At 47.2% G+C, this 12,081-nt stretch overlaps 1 protein-coding gene across 2 annotated transcripts in view; it reads left to right on the top strand.

The window, feature by feature from the left end:
* The window catches only part of HIVEP3 (HIVEP zinc finger 3), a 131,508-nt gene that overhangs the window by 21,147 nt on the left and 98,280 nt on the right, over positions 1-12,081 (top strand). For both annotated transcript variants that reach the window (XM_022575425.3, XM_089895080.1), the window contains exon 1: positions 1-9,094. This exon is cut by the window's left edge and continues 21,147 nt beyond it. The gene's annotated coding sequence lies outside the window, so the exon portion shown is untranslated. The remainder of the gene's footprint in view (positions 9,095-12,081) is intronic.

Raw genomic sequence — 12,081 nt, forward strand, 5'->3', positions numbered from 1 at the left:
CATTCAGGGCCTTCCTCCCTGCTTCCCTGCAGTGTCTTAAAACCGTGGATGTTTCTCCTGCTAATCCCCGTATAGAGTTTGTGGGACCAGATATTCTTGCCTATCACTAAATGGAATCCATTACTCTGCACTTGAAGTTCCTCTTTTTCTGTCCTCAATACAAATGGAAATATATCACCATCCCCTATTTTTAAAAACTCTGCTTTTACTGGAAAACATTTCCCAGGTCTTCTCAAAATATGTCCTGTCCATATCAAAGGCTCTGAGCTCCACTGCCTCTCTTTCTGCTCATCTTTCTTGTTTGGGACACCTCACTCACTACTCCATGGGAGAGAGCAGCTTCTTGTCTGGAGAATGGGGCGAGGAACCAGGAAGGATCCAGAAGCAGCCCGTGAGCTGTCCAGTGCTTGTGGCAGTGTTCTCAGACTGAAATGCAGAAACGAGAAGCAAAGGAGCGCATCCCAGGAAAGGGAGAGCCCGAAGCCTACTACAGGGAAGGAGGCAGGAAACCTTGCAGAGCCAACCCCAAAACAGGATCCAGAAAGAAGAGAAGTGGACGGAGGGAGGACGACTTGGATGGTCTCCCACTGTAACTGAAGAAGAGCACAGGCATTAATTGAGTGCCTTTTTTGTGCTGGGTCCACGCTACATCTCTCACACACTTTGTCTCATCCAGTCCTCACAACAAACCCAGGGAGGGGTGATGTTCTTCACTTTTTACTCATGAGGAAAGAGGCTCAGAGAGGTTAAGTAATTTAGCTGAGGCCACACAGCTATTAATGGGTGAAACCAGGGTCTGAAACCAAGTTCCTGTGATATCAGGGCTGTCTCTCTGTGCTCTCCTGTGCTGCTTCCCTAGTGTTAGGTAAATGAGGCAGTAATTCTCCCCATTTCCCCTCCCAATTGCTAAGTAGCCCCACATGATCCTCCGAGATTATTCCATGTGATTCTGCCATGTGAGTCCCGGTGTCTTGGATTTTTGTGTTTTCTTATTGGTTTACAGGCCACCGTAACAGAAATAAAAATAAAAATTAGAAAGATCCGTCCCACAATTCCCTGCCCCAAGCAGATCAGACTCAGCTTATCCGTGTGCCAACCCCATCTGCAGATGTCCCATTCACAGTGGAGGGACAGTCTGTGTGTCAGGAGCGCAGCCGTGGCCTCAGAGTGGGCCTTGTCTACTTTCTCTGGGATCAGGGTGTGAGGCCCCTTGCTGGAAACCCAAGCCCCCAAGCTCCCCTGCCAGCCCTTAGAAAGCCACTGTGTTGTGACACGGTGAGGCTGGCCCCTGCAGGCATCGGGGGTTTTCTTTAACCCTTCATCAGCTGAACTTCCCCTGCAGTGATACCAACCCCCAGTGCCCAGGCCGGATGTGAGGCACCCTCCACCTACCAGTGGAGGCCGCGCTGTGATGCTTTGGTTCCACAAGGCGGGTGGGGAGGGGAGAGGACGGGCCTCCCTCCTTGTGGTTTTGGGTGGGGCCTGCAGAGGAGCTGGCCCTGGTCCTTCCTGCCCTGGGTGGATGTCACCTTGCAGATGGGCCCCTCTTGCTCTAGTAGGCCTTCCATGTTCAGCTGCTTTCTAAAAAGAAGACAGTTTTATATCATTTTAAAATTGAAATTTTTAAATTCTAAAAGTGATACATGCTTATTGTAAAAAAAAAAAAAAAGAAGAAGAAGAAGAAGAACAGTATAGAAATGTATAAAGAAGAAAAGGCCTGCTCTGAACCCCACTCACTGCACAGTCCCACCCCTAGGATGTGACTACTTAATCCTGCAGGTCCTTTGTGGCATTAAAAGCTACACAGATATGTGTGTGCCTGTGATGTTGCTTTTCCCCTTTTTTCACACCGTCCCATTGAGGGGAAGTGTGTATAGCAGCTAAGTGTGTAAGTGTGTAGGCTCCGGAGTCAGACAGGAACCAAGGTTCACCACGTGTCAGGTCTCTTCGCCTCACTAAGTCTCATGTGGAAAATGGGACCAGCAATAGTGCCTCCCATCGAGCAGGCTGTGAAAAGTAAGGGAGGTCACCGTGAGAAGTGTTGAACCCAATATTCAACACACAGATAAAGTCACAACAAATCTCTATTATTGGTAGGAGTATATATTTTTAATTAAGAAAAGTTATTGTCCCATTATTATACCATTGGGTGGATTTATCATCATTTACTTATTAGGCCAATTCCCTGCTGATGGGTATTAAGGGTGTTGCCATATTCACTGATAAAAAATAATGCTGCAGCCATTGTGTGTGTGTGCATCTGTGCATATGTTGTGTAAGATATGTGTGTATTTGTGTGTGTGCATTTGTGAAGCTGCTGGGTCAACATACATTTTGGTAAATCCTTCTCTTCAACACTGGATGGTTAGCAGTCATTTTCTTCTTTGCCAGTCAAATCGGGGGGAAAGGTGACATTGCCTTTTAGCATATAGCCTTTAATTATTAATGAGGTCAAGCATCTTTGCATCTTTATTACACATTTTAATTTCTTGAGTAATGATCTGTTTATTTCCCCTCTCCATTTCATTAGCTGTGCATCTTTTCTTATTGTTTTGTGGGTGCTTTTTATGTATTATAGACATTGACCCTGTTTTATATATGTTGCAGACACTCATATCTAGTCTGTCATTTGCTTTGTAACTGTTAATGGGGTCTTTTTTTGTATGTAGTGCTTAATTTTTTTATGTAGTCAGTTTTATTAATCTTTTCCTTTAAGAGCACTGAGATCTACTTCAGGCTTTGAACATTATTTTCCAACACTAAATTATGTAAATATTCTAATATTTTGGTGTTTTCATGGATTTGCTTATATGTTTTGTTTATATCTTTAATTCAAATAAATTTTGTTGTAAGTGTGGTATATGTACTCTATTTAAAATAGAATTCTACACCCTCCCTCACTCTGTATCCCATTTTATTGTCATGCCATTTATTATACCTGCATGTTTGTTTCCTGCTCATCTCCCCTGGCTCGACCCTCAGCTCTACAAAGGCAGAGACCCTTTCTGTTTTGTTCATTGCTGCATATCCAGTGCCCAGAATAGTGCCTAACATATAGTAGGCACTTAGTAAATATTTGTCAAATGAATATACAACCAGCCAGTTGTCACAGCTCTCTTTAAGTAATCCATTCTTTCTCACTAATTTGGAATTCTATGTTTGGTAGCCTTTTCTGTTTCTTCTTTTGTTATTGATCTATTCAGGTTTTCCCCCTCCTCTTTAGTTGTACAATTTATGATTTTCTAGAAAATCATCAATTTTCAAATTCACTGACATCAAGTTATGTATCACATCCTCTTAAATTTAAAACAGTGTTAATATACATGATTACAATGCCTTTCGTAATGCTTATTTGCGATTTTGCTATTCACTGCTAGTCAGATTAGCCAGTGGTTTGTCCGTGTTGTTTGTCTCAGAGAACTAATTTCTTTTGCTGTGGTTGCTGTACTTTTCTCATTCATTCATTTTTGTTTTCAACTTTATTCATTTCTTCCTTCTAGATTTTTCTGGTTTATTTTATTCTTTTTCAGCTTCTTAGGTTAGATGCTTAATTCATTTAGTTTCAATCTTTCTTCTTTTATCATAAAAGCATTTAAGGTTTGTATTTTCCTCTAAATGCAGCTTTGGTTATATTCCACAGGTTTTTAAAGTAGGATTCTCAATGTTGTACATTTATAAATATTCTACAGTTTCAGTTTTGCTGTCCTCTTTGACTCAAGTTTATTTAGAAAAGCATTTTTAAATTGTCCTATGCACAGTTTCTTTTTTTTGGGTGGGGGGTTGTTTATTTCTTTGCTCCTTGTTAGTTTCCAATTCTATTGTATTGAGAACTGAGCCTGTGATATCCATGTTGGAATTTGAGATTTTCTTGTTGTCTACTACAAAGACATTTGAGATAAAGGTGTTTTGTTTCGGGAGTATAAATGAGGTTAAGCTTACTATCTTCAAATCCTCTGTATTTTTCTTATATAAGGTTACATGTACCATCAAATTTTGAGTAATGAGCTCAAGATCTCAAGATGTTTCCTGGGTTTTTGGTTTGTTTTGCCTTCTTCTTGTCCTAAGAATGTGTTATTTCATATACTTTATGGTTCTGTTGTCCAGGGTGACGGTAAACGTTCATGATTTTTGTCTCTCCTTGGAGAAACAGACGCATTAGCAATATAAAATGCCCCATTTATTCTAACAGTTTTGCATTTTGACTGATATTAATATTGATTTTCCTGCATTCTTTTTGTTACCATTTTGCCTATTGATGTCTCTTTGCCATTTCTTTGATTTCAACCTTTATCAATTTGTGTGTTACTTCCAAACAGCATATGGCTGGATTTTTTTTCCCCAATCTAATCTGTCCTAGAGTAATTTCATTTACTTACATTCTTGCATTTATGATATGTTTGGTCTTACTTTCATCGTCTTACTTTATGTCTTTTGTTTGTTATACTTTTTCCTTTCTTGTTTTCTTTTCCCTTTCTTAACTCTTGCTGAATAATTGAATCTCTTTGCTCCCCCCAACAGTGTTTTAAAAGGTCTGTGTCTTATTTTTCTTCAGAAATGGTTACCCTTAAATAAAAAATAAAACCCATACTTCTCTGTCAATGTCAAGAATTAAATGGTATCTAATTTCCAACAAGATGAGACCATTATTATCAACATTTGTTTAGATTTGACTGTGCGTTTTTCTACTCTTAGTGTTCATCATTGTTTCCTGTGTATCCTGTCTTGACCTTTCTTGAATTACTTATTCTGATACAGTTTTTATTTTGTTGGAGTAATTCCTGGAGTAATTTTTTTTTAAGAAAAGATAAGTGGGTGGCGTACTATTTTTAGTGCTTCTCTGTTTGGCTTTGAGACTTGGCTGAGTAAGGGATCTTAGGGCTTTAACCGTTTTTCCTCAGAGCTCTGTAGTCTTGGCTTTGTTGCCCTCTAGCAGTTAATGATGCAGATGTCAAGTGCAAAGTCAATTTGATTCTCAGAATTTGTATAGAGGCTTTCAGAGAGGAAGCTGAGTTTATTGCTCACTGGGTAAGGGGGAACTTCACCTCCATGGAGCCTTGGCGTATCTGGAGGAGCGAGGCAAGGTCAGGATTTGTTGAGGATTGGAAGTCTTTAAAATGGGTATGTCAGCATGGGGGTTGACTAGGATTGTGTAAGAAATACAATACAGCAGTCGCAGACGGGTAGAAACAGTGAGGAGGAATTTTGAGGCAAGGCAAGGGATTCAAAGAGCTTATGGAGCCCTCAGCACGTTTCAGTAATGAACAGTCAAGCCATTTGCCAGGGCTAGAGTCTCGTGGAAGCACTAAGTAATCCTCATGAAGACTGTAAGGTGTGTGGGCAGGTGGTTTCTGTCCCCCACCCCCCACCCCCACTTTGGTCTCTCTGGCACCTGAAGGATTCACTCATTATCCTTGGATATCAGGAATTCCATCCCTCCTGCTCTGCCCCAGCTCTGCTGCCTCTGTGTGAGTTTCCTGGGTGTTTGGCAGGTGGGCCTTTCGCTTGCCCATGTTGGGTGAGGCTGGCTGAGCTCTGATTAGACTCTCTGTCCCTCCCACTTGTCTGCTTTTCCTCAGACTTGCTGGCCAGCTGGTGCTACTATGGATCTGTTCTTACTTGTACATTTCTCTTTTCATTCCAGTGGTGTCTGGGGGAGAAGAGGTAGACAGATGGGCCCAGTTTGCCATATAGAACCTCAAGTGTATGTAACATTCCTGGTGACCCCAATGCAGGTGTGTCCGCCGGGCTCTCCCACCTGCCACCAGAGGCCGGAGTGGCATTTAGGTTACGCTGAATGAAAGAGAGGAGAGCCGTAGCTCACTCCTCCCACCTCATCCCATCTTCTCCTCTGGCCACACCCCTGGGCCTGACCACATTACCTCACTGATTAAAACGGTTTGGTGACCTCACTCCCCTACAAGAAGATCAAGTCCAGACTATCTCATATACCAAATTCTTTTTTTTATACTTTTTAAAATAGATTTATTTATTTTTATTTATTTATTTTTGGCTGTGTTGGATCTTCATTGCTGCGCACGGGCTTTCTCTAGTTGCGGCGAGCAGGGGCTACTCTTCGTTGCAGTGCGTGGGCTTCTCATTGCGGTGGCTTCTCTTGTTGCAGAGCACGGGCTCTAGGCGCACGGGCTTCGGTAGTTGTGGCACGCAGGCTCAGTAGTTGTGGCTCGCGGGCTCTAGAGCTCAGGCTCAGTAGTCGTGGCGCGTGAGCTTAGTTGCTCTGCGGCATGTGAGAGCTTCCTGACCAGGGCTCGAACCCGTGTCCCCTGCGTTGGCAGGCGGACTCTTCACCACTGTGCAACCAGGGAAGCCCTATACCAAGTTCTTTCCCTGCCCAGCTCTTCCCTCATGAGCTATCACTGCCCGTTACCTCCAGCCATATGGACCGCGTGCAATTTCTCGAACCTTCGATCAGTTTGGGATCTCCTGTCTATTTACACTGCTTCCTTTGATTGAGATGCCCTCTCTCTTTCTCACGCATTCAGACACCATCAGAAGTGACTGCTCTTTTCTTTATGCCTTTACCATGTAGCAGCTTAAATCCAGCAACGCTATAATGCATTCCTTTGATTTCTTGCCCCTCACCCATCCCTACCCCAACTGTGATCCCCTTGAAGGGAGGGAATAAATTTTTGCTGTCTTCTATCTCCAGGACCTACTACCCAGCCTGGCCCCAAGTAGGCACTGAATGCACATCTGTTAAAAGAATGAACGGCCGAATTAGGTTCTAAAGAGAATTGTTCTGTGCTGTGTGTGACACACCATGCCTGGCTCTAGGGGTGGGGGGATGAGTCAGACCAACCTGCCCCAGGTGTAGGCTGTCTACCGAGGCTTTAAGACTCCTGGAGTCTCTGTGCACAGGGGGTGCTGTTACTTACCCTAAGAGGCCAGCAGATGTGCTCTGGGCATTCTGGGGAAGCAGGACTTAAGTCCAGTTTGGCGGGAGCTGGGTGAGCCTTCTGAGGAAGGATGGGCAGGATTTGGCCAGGTAGACATGGTTATGGGGGGGAGGGGAGTAGCATGTGAGCAAAGGCTCAGAGGTGGGAAATTGTGGACTGTGTTTATAGAATAACATGTTCTGAGACATTGGTGTTTCTATACTCGGAGGGATAGAGCCAGCTGTTTTTATTAATAATTTGAGATCTGTTGGAGGGCATGAGGTCAGATCTGGAGATGATGGAAAAACATGGAGTGGTGAAAAGTTTGGGTGCCTTGGACAACAGAATTGGGAAATCATAGACAGGAGCCACAGAGCAAGTTCAACCATTCCGCTGTGTGGTGGTGCGATGCTGCCCTGGGGTGTGGGACAGCGCTGGCTGGATTTGAGAGCAGCAGGTATAGCAGGGAGGGGACAGCAGAGGGGCTTTGGTTAGCTGTGCATTTGTAGGAATCAGCAGTAGGATGTAGTTGCCAATACGTTAACTTTTACAAGACTGTGTCAATATAAAGCATGGTGCCCAAGAGAAGGAAGGTGACAGTGCCCCAGGCCTGCGTGCAGGTTACCCCAGACCTAGATCACTAGATGCACTGGAATGGTATCCATAGTATGACATGGGCTGAACCACGTGCCAGGCATGGGTCTGGGCCCTTTACATGTACTGAATCGTTAAAACCCTGGGAGGTACTTGCCTTTCTTAGCCCCCCTCATCAGGCACAGCAAGGCTCAGCAACTTTCCAAAGCAGAGGTAATGAGGAGAAGGCCCAGGCTGGAACCCAGGTATCCCGGCCTTAGGTGCCCTGTTCTCAGCCACCACTCCACACCACCTCCAGCAGACATACCAGAGTACAGCTCAAGGCAGCAGCGTGGATGTGACACGCCATGCTAGATTCGACTAGAACAGCTCAGGCTTTCTAGATCATGAAACATGTTCCTCTGTATTTTCTTGTTTGATTCTTACCACAGCCTGATAAGTTGATTATTAAAAACTGGTGCAGTAAATGTTGTTGCCTCCCTTGGCCCTGAATGCTCTGTTTTGTTTCACAGTTTGGAGAATACAATGCACACTTATGTCTATTATTGCGTTTAATTCTCACCCAGGTCCCAATAGGGGTCACTTTTGCAGGTTGTCTTGGTTTTTCTCTTGCCGTGTAACAAATTACTCCCAACACCGCGGCCTCAAACAACCCTCCTTTGTTAGCTCACAGTCCTATAGGTCTGAAGTCGGGCACAGAGTGGCTGGGTTCTCTGCTCAGGGCTGAAATCAAGGTATCCGTAGGCTGAGTTCTCATCTGGAGGCTCGGGGGAAATGCCGCTTTTCCAGGCTCATTCGATTGCTGGAATCCAGGGCCTAGGGGGTTGCAGGGGGTTGCCCGCAGCTCCAAGAGGGTGCCCTCAGGTCCTTTCCACACGGCCCCCTCCACCTGCAAGTCAGCAAGTGCATATGTCAAATCCTCCCCTTGATTCTAAGCCCTATGACTTTCTCTTCTGTGACCAACCAGAGAGAAATCTGCTTTTAAAGGACTTTCTCAATTAGGTCAAGCCAGGGAATAATCTCCCTATTTTAAGGTCAAGTGCGCCCTATAACAGAACCTAATTGTGAGAGTAAAATCCATTATATTCACAGGCCTAAGGATCATGCGCGATGCATACACCAGGGGGGACAGGAAACCTAAGGGCCGTCTTAGAATTCTGCCTACTTACTGGTGAAAAAATAGCGACTTATAGAAGTTAGGTGCCAGGTACAAGGTAGAATATGGTAGGCGCCAGGGCCACCACGCCACACCGTCTCCCCAGGGATCATGAGGCTCTGGCCTGGAACCAAGACAAGCAGCCTGGGAGGAGTTGGGGCCTGGGCTCCTGGGACCAGGCAGACACTGTTCTATGTCTAAAGAAGTTGACCAGACAAACTCTTTGACCATGTTTTTCGACCGTCCCCTGCAGGATTCGGGGTACGAACCCGGCAGCCTCAAACTAGTTCATGGAGGAGCCTCAAGCGACACTGGCCAGGAGAGCTCTCCCTTCCAGAGGGAAGAGCAGAGCGTGAGAGAAGGCAGCTGCTGCAGGAGTGGACATGAACGCTGGTTTTCAAAGAGAACAGCGTTTTAGTTTCGGTCATCGAAAGTGGTGCCTTCAGCACAGGTAGGAAACGGGCGGTCAATGAATATGCTTGCTGGGGGCTCCATGTGGTCTTTCTTTTTTTGTTGTTGTTTTCTGGTTTTGTTTTTTGGGTTTTTTTTGCGGTACGCGGGCCTCTCACCGTTGTGGCCTCTTCCCGTTGCGGAGCACAGGCTCCGGACGCGCAGGCCCGGCGGCCATGGCTCACGGGCCCAGCCGCTCCGCAGCATGTGGGATCTTCCCGGACCGGGGCACGAACCCGCGTCCCCTGCATCGGCAGGCGGACTCCCAACCACTGCGCCACCAGGGCAGCCCCATGTGGTCTTTCTTGCCCGAGCTTGCTCGAGTCCTTCCTCTTTCAAATGGATGATGACGGTGATGATGATTGCCTTGCTTGAGCCTCTGTGAAAGTTGGACGTCCTCGGGACTTCCTTGGTCAGGAGTAGAAACCTTGAGGGCCAGCACTCTTTCACTGCCCCACACTTTCTCCCCCAAAATGCAGTCCTGTCTCCCCAGTCCCTCAGTTTCCATTCTGTCCTTGGCAACAACACCACTTAAGGAACCACGGCCCCCCTACATGCCACCCCCACCATGCCGTCCTGCTGGCCAGCTCCACCCACTTCTCTGTGCCCCACCTCTGCCTCCCAGGATGGCTCTTGCCTAAAGAGGCCCTGCCACCCCCTCCCTAGTTAGAACATCACAGTAGGTATTGAAGACAGAGCAACATCTTTCAGGGCCCTCCCGGCTATGAAGAAATGAAAGGATGTTGGGTTCTCAGCCCAGGGTGCATATTAGAATCACCTGGAGTTTTTAAAAATTCCAGTAGCAGGGCCGCATCTCCAGAGAGACTGCCTGAATGGCCCTGGGAGAGGGCCCCAGCATGGCTATATTTATGCCCATTTCATTTGTTTTTAGCTCTTCAGGTATGAGTTGTGGTTTCAGGTTAGAAGTTCAGGCTGTGATTCAGGTTAGGTGTGTGGTGTTAGAAGCTCTTTGGGTCAGGAATATGTCTTTGGATGTTTCGTCTGGCTGTGGAGTGCATCAGAATCACCCAGGGAGAAGGAGAGGGAGGGGTAGAGTGCCTCTATTAAAACAAAATAGACTTCTTGGCCCACCCAGGCATGTTGTCTGAATCAGACTTTCAGGAGGTGGGGACACAGGCATCTGTGTTTTTATTCTGATGCAGCCAAGGTTTGGGTGCTCTGGGGCCTCCTTCTGGGGCCTCTGGAGATGCTTGTCCTGTGTTTGGGTCTGTGGGCTCAGCTGCGAGTCCCAGCGGGTGCTTCCCAGCCTGGTGTGCTGTGAGCAGCGCTCATTCCCTTCCTCCAAGCAGAAGCGTCCTCACTTACAGAGGGGAGGACGGGGACTCAGGCAGCCCTCAGAGACAGCATCTCTGTAGCTGTCTGAACGGCCCGGTGGCTGGGCCTGGGCCTCTGCCCACAGCTCTGCCGTACCACGTGGACCCCCCCTAGACCCAGGCCATGATCAGGGTTCTCCAGAGGAGGTGGAGGAATCATCCCCTGGACTCTGATGAAGAATGACTGGGCATTTGAGCCTCAGTTTGAGGGCATGTTTGATGTGGTACCTAATAGTGGAGGCTGTGGATCTTCCCAAGTTCAAATTCCAGTTCCAGCCTTTACTGCTTTGGGAGGCAGATTGCTTAGACTCTCTGCCTCGTCTTTCTTCCTTGGAAAATGGGAGAGTCATGGCTCTTGCCTTACAGGGCTGCTGGTGAGATACAGGTGAGGCCCTGGGATGTTGCCAGACACCTAGCAAGGGCTCCCCAACATAAGCAGCCCTCTGACTCATGCAGGCAGGTCGACCACCACTCCACCCTCCTCACTGCAGCCCTGTGACACGTCTGCCATACTGTGCCATCTGGTCCCGGTACATGAGTTCCTAAGAGAGAGTCAGGGTGAAGTTAAGGGCCGATGCTGCACATGGGGCCTGGTGCTTTGCAGACAAGACTGAGTCCTGCAGAAACCACAGTGAGGCTGGTTCTGTTGCCTCTTTTGTACAGGAGACTGAAAACAGAGAGGTCCAGTAATTTAAAGACAGTCACACAGCTAGTAAAGAGCAGAACCTCTGGCTACAAAAGACCCAGTACTTTCTTCTCCACTAAGAGGCTTCCAAAAGAAAGGCAGTAACAGCTTCAAGGAGGACTTCTCCCCCAAAAGTATCTACCTTTTAATAGAAATCAGTAGCACCATAATACAAACGAATGGGTCCCCCTTCCTCGGCATCCTGGGATACCTCATTGTACCTCGATTTAGCATTTGTCTCCTTGTGCACAAATGCATTTAGCATTTGTCTCCTGTGTACAGTTAGCTGTACGTGGTCTCCTCCCCTAGCGGTCTCAGGGCAGGGTCTGAATTTATTCAGCTAGGTGTGCAGTTGACACTTGAACTATGCTGGAAGTAGAAACTTCTGAGGGTTGCAAGCAGAGAAATGGGGACACTGTCATGGGGAATACAGATGGGGGAATCCTCCCCAGGCCTGGCGCTTGCCCTTCCCTACTTCCCTCTCAAACTCTCCTTTTTGTCCACGGGGGCCCTGGCAGCTGCATGGAAGCATCTGTAGGGAATGGGACCGGCCCAGAGGGAAATGAGCTGTCAGTTCCAGCGAGAACTCTGGTCCCCACCCCTTCCCGTGCTCCCTCTGGGGAATCCAAGCATACGTGATTAATGGGGTGCTGACTCAGTGCTTCTGGAGTGTCCAGGCACTCAGGGCCCACTGTTGGCACAGCTTCCCCAGCCACCAGTGGGGAGGCTGGAATATATGGCATCTGAATGAAGTGGAGGGCTCGGGCCCAGGCAGGCAGGGGTGCCAGGTAGGAGCTGGCCGCGTGCCAGTCTTCCGCGGCCTTGCAGAATCCCCCGTGCCGGGGGAGCCCATTAATACCATTTGAAGCTTGGGAACGGGTATGTTGGAATTATTTCAGAGCAAGGAGTTGTGGAGTCATGGCCCCTCGCCTTTAGTACAGGCCTGGACTGGGGCTCTCTCCAGAGTAA

The sequence above is a fragment of the Delphinapterus leucas genome, chromosome 1 (genome assembly GCF_059928025.1).
Source record: "Delphinapterus leucas isolate spDelLeu-1000000601 "Yukka" chromosome 1, BTC_Dleu_Yukka2, whole genome shotgun sequence".
Lineage (NCBI taxonomy): Eukaryota > Metazoa > Chordata > Mammalia > Artiodactyla > Monodontidae > Delphinapterus > Delphinapterus leucas.